Source organism: Condylura cristata, unplaced genomic scaffold (genome assembly GCF_000260355.1).
Source record: "Condylura cristata isolate star-nosed mole 26May11 unplaced genomic scaffold, ConCri1.0 scaffold00036, whole genome shotgun sequence".
In the NCBI taxonomy this organism is placed as follows: Eukaryota; Metazoa; Chordata; class Mammalia; order Eulipotyphla; family Talpidae; genus Condylura; species Condylura cristata.
The window spans coordinates 764,742-779,083 of NW_004567137.1; the positions used below are offsets into that span (position 1 = coordinate 764,742).

Here is a 14,342-nt window from a genome sequence, read left to right on the forward strand (position 1 = left end):
CCATGTGGTCGCCTCCGGGGCAGGCGGGGATCGAACTCATGCGGAAGTGGCTTCAGTTTCTCAGTGCAGTGCTTTAACCCGCTGCGCCACCAGGGAGGGCCCCAGACCACAACTTTTTAATGATTAGAACAGAATAAGCTTCCCTGTAAAAGCTGCACCTTTGTAACACTTTTAACTTCAGAATTCCTCTCCCTCCTCACTCTCTTCTTCAGTGTAATCCATACCAACCTCCTCAAGGGCATCTGTGTTCTCATGGGCTTCAGGAAACTCCTTCCTCCACATCCTCATCCATTTACCAGTGAACAGAAGCATGCTTGGCATAGGCTTACATAAGGTCAAACTTGTGGTCCAGAAGAGCCCAGGCCTCAGCAGTGGCTGTAGTGTTGCTCAGCATGCACTCAGCTCATTGTTCTTTGATCATTTCTCCACCAGGTACCACAGTGGGAGGTTAGTAGTTAATGTAAACTTTGAAACTAATAGGGCACCCATCCACAAATTGGATGCTGTGTACTTGAGCTTGTTGCTGGCAATGACAGCAACCCATGGTACAGCAGGCAGCAAAACTGTATTTACCATGGTGAAGGTCACATTTCACCATCTAGTTGGCTGGCTCATAGCTCACATTGGCAATCTCTGCCAGAAAGCTGGGTTTGGTAATCTTTCTGAGCAGAGTTAATGATCATTATATGGCCAGGAGAAATAGATGTGGGGATAGGGAATGGTCTGGAATTCTGTCAGATCAACATTCATAACTCCATTGGATCTGAGGGGAGCAGTGATGTAGGTTATAATTTGATCTATCAACCTATTATGTTAGTATGATTGGGTGCTCAATATCAAGGTTTCCATGACAGATGTCATAAATAGCCTCATTGTCTACCATGAAGACACAGAGTGCCCAGGGTGATGTGGATGGTAAGGATGGTGTTGAAGGGCGTAACTACAGCTGTGGAAACCTGGGGAACTGGGTAAATGGAGAATTCCAGATTGAACTTCTTGCCATAATTGACAGGCATTCTGTTACAGGAAGGTGAACCCAGAACCAGTTCCCTCACCAAAACTGCAAACCTGAGAAGTCCTGAAGACCTATGCACTGGTCAGCCAGCTTGTGAATTCTGTTCAACACCAGATCAGTGAACTCCCCACCAATAGTGTAGAGACCTTGGGCATAGTTATTGGCCACACTATCCTTGCTTGTAATGAGATGCTTGGTGGAAGAGCTTGGCAGTATGTGCCAGTGTGAACTTCAGTGACTGGGTTCCAGTCACTGAAAAACACTGCCTGGGGCATATGCTTGCCAGCACCCCTCTCATAGTGGAGGGGAGTCATCTCCTCCTCCAATGGTTTTGTCACTGGATATTTGGCTATTGTTCCAAGCAGTAGCGCTCCCAGTAGGCATTGCCTATCTGGACACCAGCCTGGCTAACATGGATACAGAGCAGCAAAGTTGTTGCTCTGTAGCTGCTGAGCAGATGGCAGAGGAAGCAGAGAGAACTTGTTGCTTCTCATAGCATGTCTTTTGGGGAATTTAAGAGAACCTGCTTCTCTGGAAATCTATCTTTTCTGATATAAGTATGACTGTCCCTGCCTACTTTAGTCCTTTTTGCTTGTAGAATTGTTTGCAACCCTTTACTTTGAATTTATGTTTGTCTTTGGAGTTTAGGTGTGTCTCCTGGAGACAGACTGCAGAAGGATAGATTCTCTTTCCTTAATTTAGATTACTACTATCTTCCTATATTATATTGTGTATTTCTTCATGCATTTCTTCTCTCATAGTGGTTATTCAATGTAAGACCCTCAAATCACAAAAAATCCTTACTTGAGGTCGCTACAAATGTATCAGACTGCTCAGTAGTAGATTTCTCCTTAGTAAGAATCCAGTGATACTGAAACAAGCAATATGAAGAAGCTATTGATGTAGTGTATCATGTACTGTTTCCTTTCTCTTTGGGTTGCTACTGGTGTGGCTTTGATGGCAGCTATTTTGCTGCAGCTAATCTTTATAGATGTGGTTAAAGAAATCTTTTCATGCTTTTAAAAGTGAAAAGATCTAGAAAGAAGCTTTCAAGAACTTAAGTTTTTAAAACAGAAGTGATAGATTCAGTTGTTTTCCTGAAGTGAGTTATAAATCAGGTGGCATAAAATATTTTCACTTCATGGGAGAATTATATTCACAATGTTTTCAGACTAATCACTTGAAAAGAGAAGAAAAATGAAACTAGGCATAGTATAGATTACCCCCCCAAGTAATTTTTAATATTCTTTGTCAAATAGCAATGTGGGGCAAAAAGAGGAATTGATAGGTCTTACTGAGCTTATGAAGGTTTAAAAATTTAATGACTTCCTCTCAAGTGTGAAGGCGGATAGCCTCTTTAGCCCCCAAAGCACTCCCATTCTAACCTGGTAGCTGGGAACAGTCAGAATTCCCAATGTATTTGCTTCTCAAGATGAATCACCTCAGTTATCTGGAAACTGTCTTAGCTATTACTTACCATGAAGTTTGAAATTATGCACAAATGTATATAAGTGTATCTAAATTTTGTTATAGGTAATTCACCCCCACTACCACCAACCCTACCACCACTTAATAGCAACAGAAGGGCTTATGTGTTTGAAGCCCTGCTTTGGTGTCATGCTGGATGCGGCTCGGGGGGGGGCACTGTGGTTGGCAGTGCAGAGGGTTGGTCTCTTGTTCACTTGGGCCTTTCCTACCCCAGGATGCAGGGACATGGGCAATATATCTGAGAATTTGCTCTTTTGTTTGTGTTTGCATAAGTTGTGATTGCAAGCAAAGAAAATATGAGAATTGGGAGAGCTCTTGTGGCTGATCCATGATTGTGTTTTCAGAGTGACTGGTGTTGTTTTGATAGCTGCAAAGCAAGCAGGACTGTGAGTAGTGAAAGACTCAAGGAGGCATTTGATGGGTGATTTTGGAACTGGAGATGTGGGGATACAGAGGGAGGATGGCTTAGCAATGATGGGTTCTGAGCAGACTTGAAGGGATGATAGTATCTGATCAGGTGCTTAGCCCTAGTGTGGGCAAGCGTCTCACACTCAGGTGATACTAGAAGGCAGAGTAACAGTTTACCAGCTGCTTGAGGATGCTATCAGAACATTATGGGACAGAAAAGAGGACAGGCATCACGGGGCCTGGAGTTCATTCCAGAACTTTTTTGCATGGTGCCCTTAAAGTCCAGAATTCTCTACCAGCTGTGTAAGCCAAATGAAACAAAACCCAGTTAACCTCCTCCCCACAATGCTGCAGAGTCTTGCTACTGTTTGTAGAGACAGGCTTTCTACTGGAAGGTTCAGCATGTAAGTCTGAAGCCTCTGCATTTGCACTCATTTTATCCCTGTTTTCAGGGCTTCCCCAACAGTGTGAGTAGTCTTTATCTTATACCTGCTTGAACAAATTGTGGAGCAAGAGAATCCAGTAGACAAGGATGTAAAAAACTGCTTATGATTCCCCAAATATTGTCTTCATTTTTTTTTTTCATTTTTGTTAAGTGGAATTTGACATTACCCTTTGTTTCTCTTTATCAGCTTTTCCAAGAAAGCCTGACTTTTGGGTATCAGATCAAAATGTTCAAACTGGGTGTAAACTTGAGCCCTGGAATGTTACAAAATCTGGCAGCACTTAATGCTTGCCTTCTTGCTTTTCTTCACACTTGATTTGTTATTGCATTTGATAGGGCAAAGCAGGAAAAAGAACTCTTCACTAACCAACCACATGACATTAACTACAGGAAAGCTTTGAATCCAAGCTTGGTAGAACTTCAGAAAGAAGAGGAAATGCTCCTTAGATGAATATGGATGACACTTAACAACAGGTCAACTTACCTAGCTGTAAATGACCTGAATTCAGAACTAAGATATTCACTACTGTAGTGATCAATATTGTTTTGAACATGTTAACCTTAACATTTATTAGAAAGAAGACAGTGTCTCATAATTTTCATAGTCCTGCTTTGTACTCATAACTTGTAAGCCTTGTTCCAGAAGATGACATTGTGCTTTTTATCTTTGGACTTGGTTGCGATTTTATACCCCTTTGTCCCATTAACTGCTGTGTATAATAGGGTATATATTGTAAATCCATGATGTAATGGTCTGTTCATTAAAACATAAATAGTGCCCTCCCTGGTGGTGCAGTAAAATAAAGCATAGCACTATGAAGCTAAAGCTACTTCAGCACAAGTTCAATTCCCAACCAGGGAGCTGACCTACATGGCATGGCAGACCTTTCCTGTCTACCTGCTGCTCCCCTTAGCAGTGTACTTTGTCTAGTATGCCTGTTCTGCTTTCCACTCTGTCTCTGGTGAATTTTCTCACTGCCCCAGTTCTATATGCATAAATAAATTTTAAAAATGAATACAAAACTGAATTACAGGAATGGTCACTATAAATTCATAAAATTTAGTGATTTTTATCAAATAGTGAATATAATACTTACTGAATATTTAGTGGGTGAAACAATTATTAAAAATCACTGCCTTAAGAAACTTAAAACCTAGGTGTAGATTCATAAGGTTAATAAAAAATAAACATAAGCTAAATGAATTAGAATTTAAAGAGAAAGGAGAGATGGCTGACATCAGTCAGAGGATTTCTCCAAGGGCAGAGTGGTAGTGAGATGGATGGGTAGGACTTCTGGACAAAGATGGTAGGTTAATCAACTTACTTCCTTCTCTCTCAGACCCCACTAACATAATAGGAAAGGATTATAAATAAATCAGAAAATGAATGATGAAGAAATGCTGTTAATGGATGAATTGGGTGACCTCAAAATTAACATACTGAAGTTTTGAGCCTTCGTATCTCAGAAAGTGACTATATTTGGAGAGAGGACATTGAGAGGTAATTATGTAAAAAGGAGGTCATTTGAGTAGCATGAATATAGTATGACTGCTGATCTTAATGGAAGGGGTTAGTTCACACAAAGTCCATGTGAACATACATGGTAGAGATGGCTGTCTACAAGCCATCCAAGGAGAAACTAACCCCAGTAGAAAATAACCCTACCCGGCACCTTGATCTTGGATATCTCACCTCCACACTGTTTAAATTTCCCAGTCTGTAGTACTTTGTTATGGCAACCCTAGCTCACTAATACAGATATTCCATTCCATTCCAGAACCTTTACAGGTCTGAACTAGGGAACATGAGATATCTCAAAAGGTATATGTTTATCACTCATTTTTGGAAAATCTCAGTCATTATCACTTCAAGTATTTTTTTCTTTTCTTCTCCTTCTAGTATTACATGTATGTTGTAAATTCGTGGTTGTATATTTTTTTTTTGTGGTTAAGGTAACATTAGTTAACACTGTATAGGTTTGGGCAATAGTTTCTTAGCAAGTCTTATCATACCCACCCAGCAGCAGATGTCCAGTCATCATCCACCACTAATCATTTGGTCTCCTTTACCTATTCCCTCCCTACTACTTCCCCTCTGGTCACTGCCCTTCTTTTGTATAAGCCTTAGGGTTTGTTTCAGTTTTAGTTTTGTTTGTTCTTTGGCTTTCCCCCCTTTGTTTCACAAATGAGTGAAATCATAAAGTGTTTTTGTTTTTTTCTTTTTGATTTATTACACATAACATAATCCTCTCACGATTCCTCCAGATTCCTCCAAGTTGTCAGTTTATCTTTTTCGTGGCACAGTAATATTCTGTTGTACATACCACCTCTTTATTCATTTATCATCATTGGACATTTGAAATGTTTCCTTATCTTGTCTTATATTGTGAAAAGTATTGTAATGAAGAAAGGGCTGTATATACCCTCCTATTTTTTTTTGGTAAATAGGGTATTTTTATTTTTAATACTTTGAGGACTCTCATATTTTTTTTCCATAGTGGCTGCACCAGTTTACTTCCCTACTAGATACTAAGGTCTTTTTTTCAACAACTTTGCCACTTTTGTTACTTTTTGCCTTTTCACATTCTTGCCAAAATTTGTTGTTGCTAGTTTTTTTTATATGTGCCATTTCAGTGGTGTGATGGTATTGTTAAGGGGCAAAGGGGAAGGATGTCCTAAAGGAGCTCTGCAGAGTTTTGTGGACTCCACCCCCTACTCCAGTGATTGAAAAGTACAGCGCCCAGCAGTACCAGGGAGAGCACTGCGAAGACCCGAGGATGGAGCTAAGCAGGCAATCTGGGATTTTGGGGGATAAATAGGAGCGATTTTCAATGGCTCTGGGGAGGGGCAATGGCTCTCTCGGACCGTGTGACTGGGGGCTATCAGTTAGTTACTAGAACTCCAAGTCAACTGAGCTGGTAAGATATTCTAGTTACCTTGTATCTCTTTCCCTGGGTTGTTTTCCTTTTCCCTTTTTGTAAATAAACCCATTATTGACCCTTTTGTGTGTGCCTGCAGTACAAATTGTAAGGGTGTGGGTTAGGACCTCTCAGACACGCAGCCCAATTCACCCTGGGGTGCCTTGTAACAGTATCTCACTGTGTTTTTTATTTGCATTTCCCTGACAACAAATTGTTGCATTTCCAACAACAAACTTTTAAAAAGATTTATTTATGCAATACAGAACTGGGATACAGGCCAGAGGTGCAGGGGCGGTGAGAGGCTTCACCCAAGACAGAGTAGGGAGTGGAACAGGAAGATTACCAAAGTACACTGCTGAGCAGAGCAGCGAGCAGGTCAGGAGAGGTCTGCCACGCCATGTGGATCTCCTTCGGAGCAGGCGGGGATCGAACTCATGCTAAAGTGGCTTTAACTTCTTAGTGCTGTGCTTTAACCTGCTGCACCACCAGGGAGGGCCCGATTTTGAACTTTTTTTCATATGTCTGTTGGCCATTTGCATTTCTTCTTTGGTAAAGTGTCTTTTTAGCTTTTCTGCCCATTTTTGACAGGGTTGCTTACTTTGCTGAGCCATGGTGATCTTGTAGATCTTTGTGATCAGTTCTGTACCATTAGTATTGAGTTAGTTTTTGTGTATGGTGTGAGGTAGTAATCTAACTTCACTTTTTTGTATATAGCAGCTGTTTTTTTTCCAGCACCATTTGTTGAACAAACTCTCAAATTTAATGTCACCAAGAAGATTTAGTCAGTTTCTCTACAGCATTCTTTATTTCTCACTTTCCCTCATTTTCTATCAGTGAGTGCCCTTGGCAGTATCTCTAAAAGATCATCTCTTCATCTTCACTTCTATTACTTAAGGTCAAGCTAACACCCCTTCCTGGATTATTACAATTAGGAGTAACTGGTCACCCTGTTTCCATTTCTCACTCCAACCATTCATTCTCTATACAAATATTAGAGTAAACTTTTAAAAGCATAAATTGCTTCATGTCACCACCCTGATTAACATCTAGGCTGGCTTTTCATTGTACTTTGAATAAAATGTGAATTCCTCCTGCCAGTCTGTAAGTCCCCAAATGATTTAACTCCTGCCTACCTCTCTAATTACATCTCTTCTTTTTCTCCTATAAAACACCCCCCATCATACCTCATCATTTTTCTTAAGTGCTTCAATCTGGTGTTGTATCAGGTGCTTTGTACTTGCTAATGCTGAGTCCAAGTGTTTTTTTAGACTTCCACAGAGTTACTTTTGGTCATGTGAATTCCAATGAAAATGCTACCTCCTCTGAGAAGCCATTCCCACTTCTTCCCTTACCAAGCGGCATTCTGTATTGACACCTGCTTAGTTTTCTTTGAAACCTTGATCATCAATATTTTCTGGCATGTTTATTTGCTAACCAGCTATTAGCTGTCCTCTCCTTCAAGATATACATTTCATGAGATTAGGGTCATTGACTATTTTGTTTACTGAGGTATACTGGAGATAAATATTTTTTTAGTGAATGGATGAATTTAATTAACTCCTATGTCTAATTTTGTGCAAAGGACTTGACTGGGAGTAAGATAATATTTTGTATCTGTCATTGAATCTGAACTCTGACCTTTTGCTGTAGACACATTTGTCTCCCTTTGTAAAGAGGAAGCTGATGTTTGCCAGAATTCAGTACTCCCACACATTAATGAATTCAATTTTATCAATATTTGCTAAGGGTACACCCAGCATGTGACACTGGGTCACCAACTTGGATAGAGCAGGCTGTTGACTTCTAATTGCTCATGGGAAAGAGAGCAGAAGTCAATAATTGTTCTAAAATGTTATGGATGAATAAATTGTAGCATACTTTTCCTAAACTAGGATCAAACACTAGGAGATGAAGAATTATGTGGTTAATTTTGCCGGATAGTTGGATGAAGATTTTAGAAAGCTTCACAGAGAAAAATGACATTGCACCTAGCCCTTTGAAGATGAATAGGATTTTTCCAGGTGCACAGGGAAGATAAGAGCTTTCCAGAGAGAAAAAAAGGAGATATGAAAGCAGAGAGACTTGAAAGAACACACAGCCTGGCTAGTTAGCTGTTTGAAAGCAGGCTGGGCTTCATGACATTTGTTCAAGTTAGCATTACAGTGAATCAGGTTGAAGAACTATATGAATAACCTTCATTCTTTTCTGAGCTAATGAATTTTTGATGTTTCTCCAGGAGCTTGCTTTGTCTAAGTTTTCACTTCCAAAGTGAAGTGAAAGCACTTTATGTGATTTTTTCTCAGTCATCCTCTTCTATGGTATTAAGAATTATGGTAGCACCATGCAAAAATAGGGATAACAACACAAAAAACTCATTGATACCCCAGTTTGCTTTTACTATAGGGTTGGCTATAGTTGGGAAAGACTCTCTTACCCTCTGCCAATATGGCTACATAACTTGATATCCTGGAACTAGGAATTCTTTGCTATGTATTTAACCTGACCATGGTTGAAATATCAATGGGAAGTGAAGCACATCAAACTGTTATGAGTATTAATGTCTTTATGGGAATCGATTTGTGCACATCTTATTATATGTAGCCAGTGTCCTTAGGGGCAAGGGAACACTTTACTAATTGTAGGGACATGAAGAGAAGAAGGAGTATTGAATTTATTCCAGGTATATAGCACTTGTACTTTACGCATTTGAATCTTCTCAACATAATTCTCTTAATTTTGTAGGCTGGCCTATTGAGACATATTGAGGTTTGAGAAGCTTGACTGAGGCCATGTTACTAACATTAGTGAAATTTGAATTAAAAGCCATGAAAACCATAAAAACTCTCCTGTCTCTACACCTTCTGCAGGGACATGGGGTCACATGGGGGTGGGGGTGGTGGTGAGTTTAATAGGGAAACAGTGAGGGGGGTGGTGTAAGTTCATCCATTTCACTGTCACACCTTGAGCCAGCTCCGAGAATTGAACTAGCTCTGAAGCCCAGGAGTTGTCTTTATATGTTACCTGACTATGGTACTTGGAGGGATAGAAGCATTGTCTGGACAGGCTGATGATATTCTTGCAAAAGAAAAATGCCAGGCAGTCTGCATGCTTGCTTCCTTTGGTGAATCTGTGGCTTAAAGAGAATCTGGAAAGCTTTTCCACCAGATGGCATATCACAGACAGGAAAACTGGTATGAAGGAAGGCCACATAGGAGTCAAAGACAGATGACATATACTAACTTCAGTTCCTCATTTCATATCTTGGAGAGAGCGGGTGTGCTTCTTTGTCCAGCTTTCTTCCTGTTAATACTTGGGTGTCTTGGAACTAGCAAGAATGACTCTTCAGAATGTGTCCCTCAGAAATAAGGACTATTGTTGCAGACGAATCGTCTCTTCCTGCATGTTGGAAACATTTTGTTCTCCAGTGATAAAAGAGGATCATGTATTCAACCAAACAAGAACTCCATTGTGCAGATTGTGAATAAGAGCAACATACACACACTTTTTACTGTATTGTAGACACAATGCAACAAAATGTGAAAGGCCTTCGGTTCTCCATTCTGCAGTACATTTAGGGGTTCCCACTACTGGGTTAGTCTCCCCATGGAAGTGGAAAGAAGAGCACTCCATTTTGCATCTGTGTCAGGGTTTCAGTTCACTAAAATTTTTTCCATAGAGCTGCAAACTACTTATTGTTTGTTCTTGCACAAGCATAAACACAAAATGTGACACCTTAAATAAGTAAAGTGTTGTTGATTCAGTGGTCAAGGAGACAATGTTAGTTCTTTATTAACTGAAAATAAACCTCCACTTCCAGCATCAGAGAAAATGTCCTTGTTCATTTCACTCCAGCCACATGTGCATTTCTTAGGCCTTTAGGATACTCCTTCTCATTTGGGTCTCATCTCATCATTTAAAGATTACCTCCAAAGAGATTTCCTTTCCCTCATTCCCACAGACTGAAGTTACATTCTCCCTGCCAGTGCAGTTCACATTGCATGGGTTACTCTCTTTCCTGTGAATCTGTGTATTGCAATCTTTATATTTAATTGTGTACCATAATCTTTATGAGCCTGATTAATCTTCTGTTTGTTGATTACTTGTTTTTTGTCTATTTCCTAACTTTTAGAATGTCAGCTTCTTGCAAACAAGTATATTATACTCCTAATATTTAGAATAGCATAGAATAGTATTTGTTCAATAAATAGTTGCTGAATGAATGAAGCCATGACTCTGGTCCTACCTCTGTGTTTATAATCTAGAGCAGCAGTATAACATCAGAACTTAGATACAAGAGTCAAGCAGCCAGGATTTTGAATCCTGCTCTGGGGCTAATAACTCAATGCCCCATAACTTGATAGAGTATTCATTTTAAAAAAAGGAGATGAAGCACCTACTTCACAGAGCTGACATGAGGATTCAATGATACAGTTCATTGAAAGTGTTCGGCATTGGGTTTGCTGCATATGATAATACATACTGCATTTTACTACTACTGAGGATGAATCTAATGAGAATACAATAAAAAGTAGAGGCACACAATAAAGTGTAATAAGTGAGATGAGGAGGGAGGGGCAGACTGGCTGCCCCAATTGAAGTGACATCTAAGGTGAAACCCATTTTGAACAGATTTCACCAAGGAGCCAAGTTCACCCAGTTATGCCTACAACCCTAGCCAACAAACCAGTATGAAGAGGTGCATTAGTGCTGAGGACCCCATTGACATTACAGGATACATGGCATAGAAAATTGTGTCCCCATCTCCTGTGTCTGCTTCAGGTAGCTGGAGAACCTGGTCTACTAGGTCGGGTCTGGCAGCTCTGGGGCAGTGTGAGGCATGACTGCCTTTAATCTGCTGTGGGGAGATCACTTTCTCATTTAGAGGCCAGGTCACGTATTAGAAGAACATATTAGCCCCTTATCTGTTGTCTGTTCAGATTTTGAGCTTCCTCTATATACTCTATCTAAATTAAATCTTGAATCCACTGGGAAGCCCTCTGGCTTTTAGCTCCTATTTTTGGAATAGTCGTCAAGGCTTGGATCCCCATAAAAAAGGCGCTGTGGCTCTTTAGGCCCTGCCTGTATTGCACACTCAGCCTGACCTCAGGGGCTCTGAGGGCCCATGCTTCTCTTTTTCTTGCCCTGGGAAATTGTACACTTAGTAACACCAGTGAGGTCTTAAAGGCAAACCCTAGTCCATCAGTAATTCCAGGACCAACCGACAGGTCAGAAGCCAGAGTCCCAAGGAGAGTACTGAACTTCTGCCACTTACACTTGCTGACTATTGGACTAGTGGACTAGAAACTACCCCTGCCTACCCCAAACATGCAATGATATATATAATAGCAAGTGAGAAGTTTCAAAGGGAAGAAATGAACTTGGAAGCTCTGATTTACTTACTGGACTGAGAAAGTACCAAGGTCAGTGTTAGTAGCCCTGGGCTCTGGGACTATTTTCTGTATCGTGCTAATAGAGCTGGGGGTGGCCATTGTGGGACCCCTGGCACCATGCAGCCAGGGATATGCTGGTCTCCCTCACGGTGCTTTCTAGATGAGGGAGTACAATGGGCCCAGTGCCCTCAGAGTTCCCTCCTATCATGGCTGCTGCCGATCTCCAAGCAAGGCTCCCAGGATGGGGGAATTCAGCTTTGAGAACTCAGGCCTGAGGTGGATACAAATCCCTCAGCAGAGAATTCTAAGAGCAAACAGAATATAGTTGAAGATACTAGAAGGATAAAAAGTTCAGCTTACACACACAGTTCACTTCTTTTACACATGGGGTATCCTAGGCCAGTCTGCATCCTCCTGAGCCCCTGGTGAAGTCCACTTTCCCTCTACCTTGATGCAGCCAGAATTTGGTTTAGTTGAGCTCTTCAAGGTCAAGTTTAAGGGGACAGCCTCATGCTGCCTTTCCTGTAGGAACTTCCCACTCAGTTTTAGGCTTTGCTTACAGATAGATCCTTTCTCTAGCCACCTGAGAGATGCATTGCAGGTGAGACCCTTTGCTGAGAGGAATCAGATTTGTTTTTCACTTGTCCAAGGGGACACAGTAAATAATAACATTCATTTAAGAGCTACCCATGTCTAACTGTGTGGAGGAAATCATGGATAAATGATGCTCTAAATGGGGTCAACAAAGAGTGAGGCCTAGAAAGTTTGGAAAACTCTCCCTCTTCCTCACTGCCTTTCTCAGGGCATCTCTTTGTGTCATTCATCATATTCATATATTTAAATGCCTTTGTTGATTGCCACTAATGATGCCAGTTTGCTTTTTAAACTTCTCAGAAGGTGGGGGTTCCACAATGTACAGAAGGCAAAGAGCATCCTCTTCATCTTGGTGCAAGGTATGGGAGCAGTGGAAGGTATTTCCTCCACTATTTGATAAAGGGGTACTGGACTGGATGGCTTCCTCATTTTCACTCTTAAAAGTGCCCATGAGTCTCTTGTTTCTATCAGAAAAACTGCATTTCATAAAACATTTGCTTCCCTACTTTGCCTTGGCCCAGGGCTCAGTTAGTTATTTATGATTCCGACAAGAACCAGTGTTACTACATTTTTTCTCCTCTCCTTTTTTAAAAAAGATTTATTTATTTATGCATATAGAACTGGGGTACAAGCCCAGAGGTGCAGGGGAAGTGAGAGGATTCACCAGAGAGAGGTAGAACAAGCAAAAAGACGAAATACACTGCTGAGGGGAGCAGCGGGTGGATCAGGAGAGATCTGCCCTAGCTTGCAGTGCTGCATCCTAACCGGTTGCAACACTAGGGAGGGCCCTCACCTCTCATGTTTTAAAGCACCAATGGATCCTTCTTAGGAACTTACAGGTGATTAGTGGTTTCTGTGAGCAGAAATAAGGTGGCCATGGCTGGTGGGATGACTGGCTGGGAACTCAGGTGTTATGTTGGCAAGTTGGGAGAGGGGGCAGGGAAGGAAGCAGGCAGCAAAGGCAGGGCAACAGAGACTGAGGCTGGCTATGCTGAGGCGTTGTGGAAAATGGAGTTGAGATCAGAATTAGGCCATCTGTGGACATACTCAAACATCAGACCATGGGTTCTGGACTCTTCTCTGGAGACAAAAGGGAGCTTTTTAGAAGATTTGAGCTCAGAAGTAATCTGAAGAACTTACCTTTAGGAAATTGTTCTTGCTACAGTGTGTAAGATGATTCTGTGTTTTAATTGTAGAGGTGTAGATAGTGATATACTGAATGAAGAAACTAGCACAGAAGTATTTTGTTTAAAGAAGTATAACTCTTACATTGTATTGTGGCAGAAGACTTTCAAGATACTATCAGACTTTTCTGCCTCCTGGTGTTTCTCCCTGTGTCTTCTATATTTAAGCCAGCTGGTTGTGTGACAGGGTGGTCCCTAATTAAGGGGGAAGTTCTAGGTTCCCTGCTGCACCCAAGGAAGTTTCGGTGGAGCTGGGCAGGGAGGAGAAGAAACTGGAGAAGAGCCTGGAAGAAGGAAGGAAGGAAACCTGGGGGAGGCAGGTGGAGTAGAAACACATGAAGAAGCTGAGCTTGCTTCTTGGCCCTGCCCTGGTGAAACAGATGTGGGAAAGAGATCCATGGGGAGGCCAACAATGGCAGCTTTTATCTTGAGTTTGATTTTCTCCTCTGTCTTAGAAGTGCTGGGTCCTTTCTGCCCTTTTCCTATGGGTCCCCACCAGGAGGTGGCTTTTAGGGCTTGCTTTTGACTGGGCATTTACCCACCAGGGAATGGGGAACTTTGGGTGTTTGATTTGGAAACTATATTCTTAGTCTTCTCTTTATTTCACACTAAGTGTATTAAAGTTCCTTTCCATCAAAGTACTTACACACTAGAGTATGTTTTGTCTTGATGTGGCAAATGACAGAACCTATTTAGAGTGGGCAGTTTTGGGGGTACTGGGGCGCCCTTCACTCTGTCCTGTAACAGTTGGTCCTATGCTCCTTACTACAGGGAAGGGGGTGTGGGTAAGATAAAGGTGTGGAAATTTTCTTGGCTTGTTTTCAGTAGTCTAAGTTTTACAGGATAGAGAAAAGATAGTGGAGAATTGATAAAAGTTGCTGGCCAAAAACTGAAGGG

General features: G+C 41.3%; 1 pseudogene; it reads right to left on the bottom strand.

Moving 5' to 3' along the window:
* Positions 1 to 448: 448 nt before the first annotated feature.
* Positions 449 to 12,712, bottom strand: LOC101624975 (annotated as a pseudogene).
* Positions 12,713 to 14,342: the final 1,630 nt, after the last annotated feature.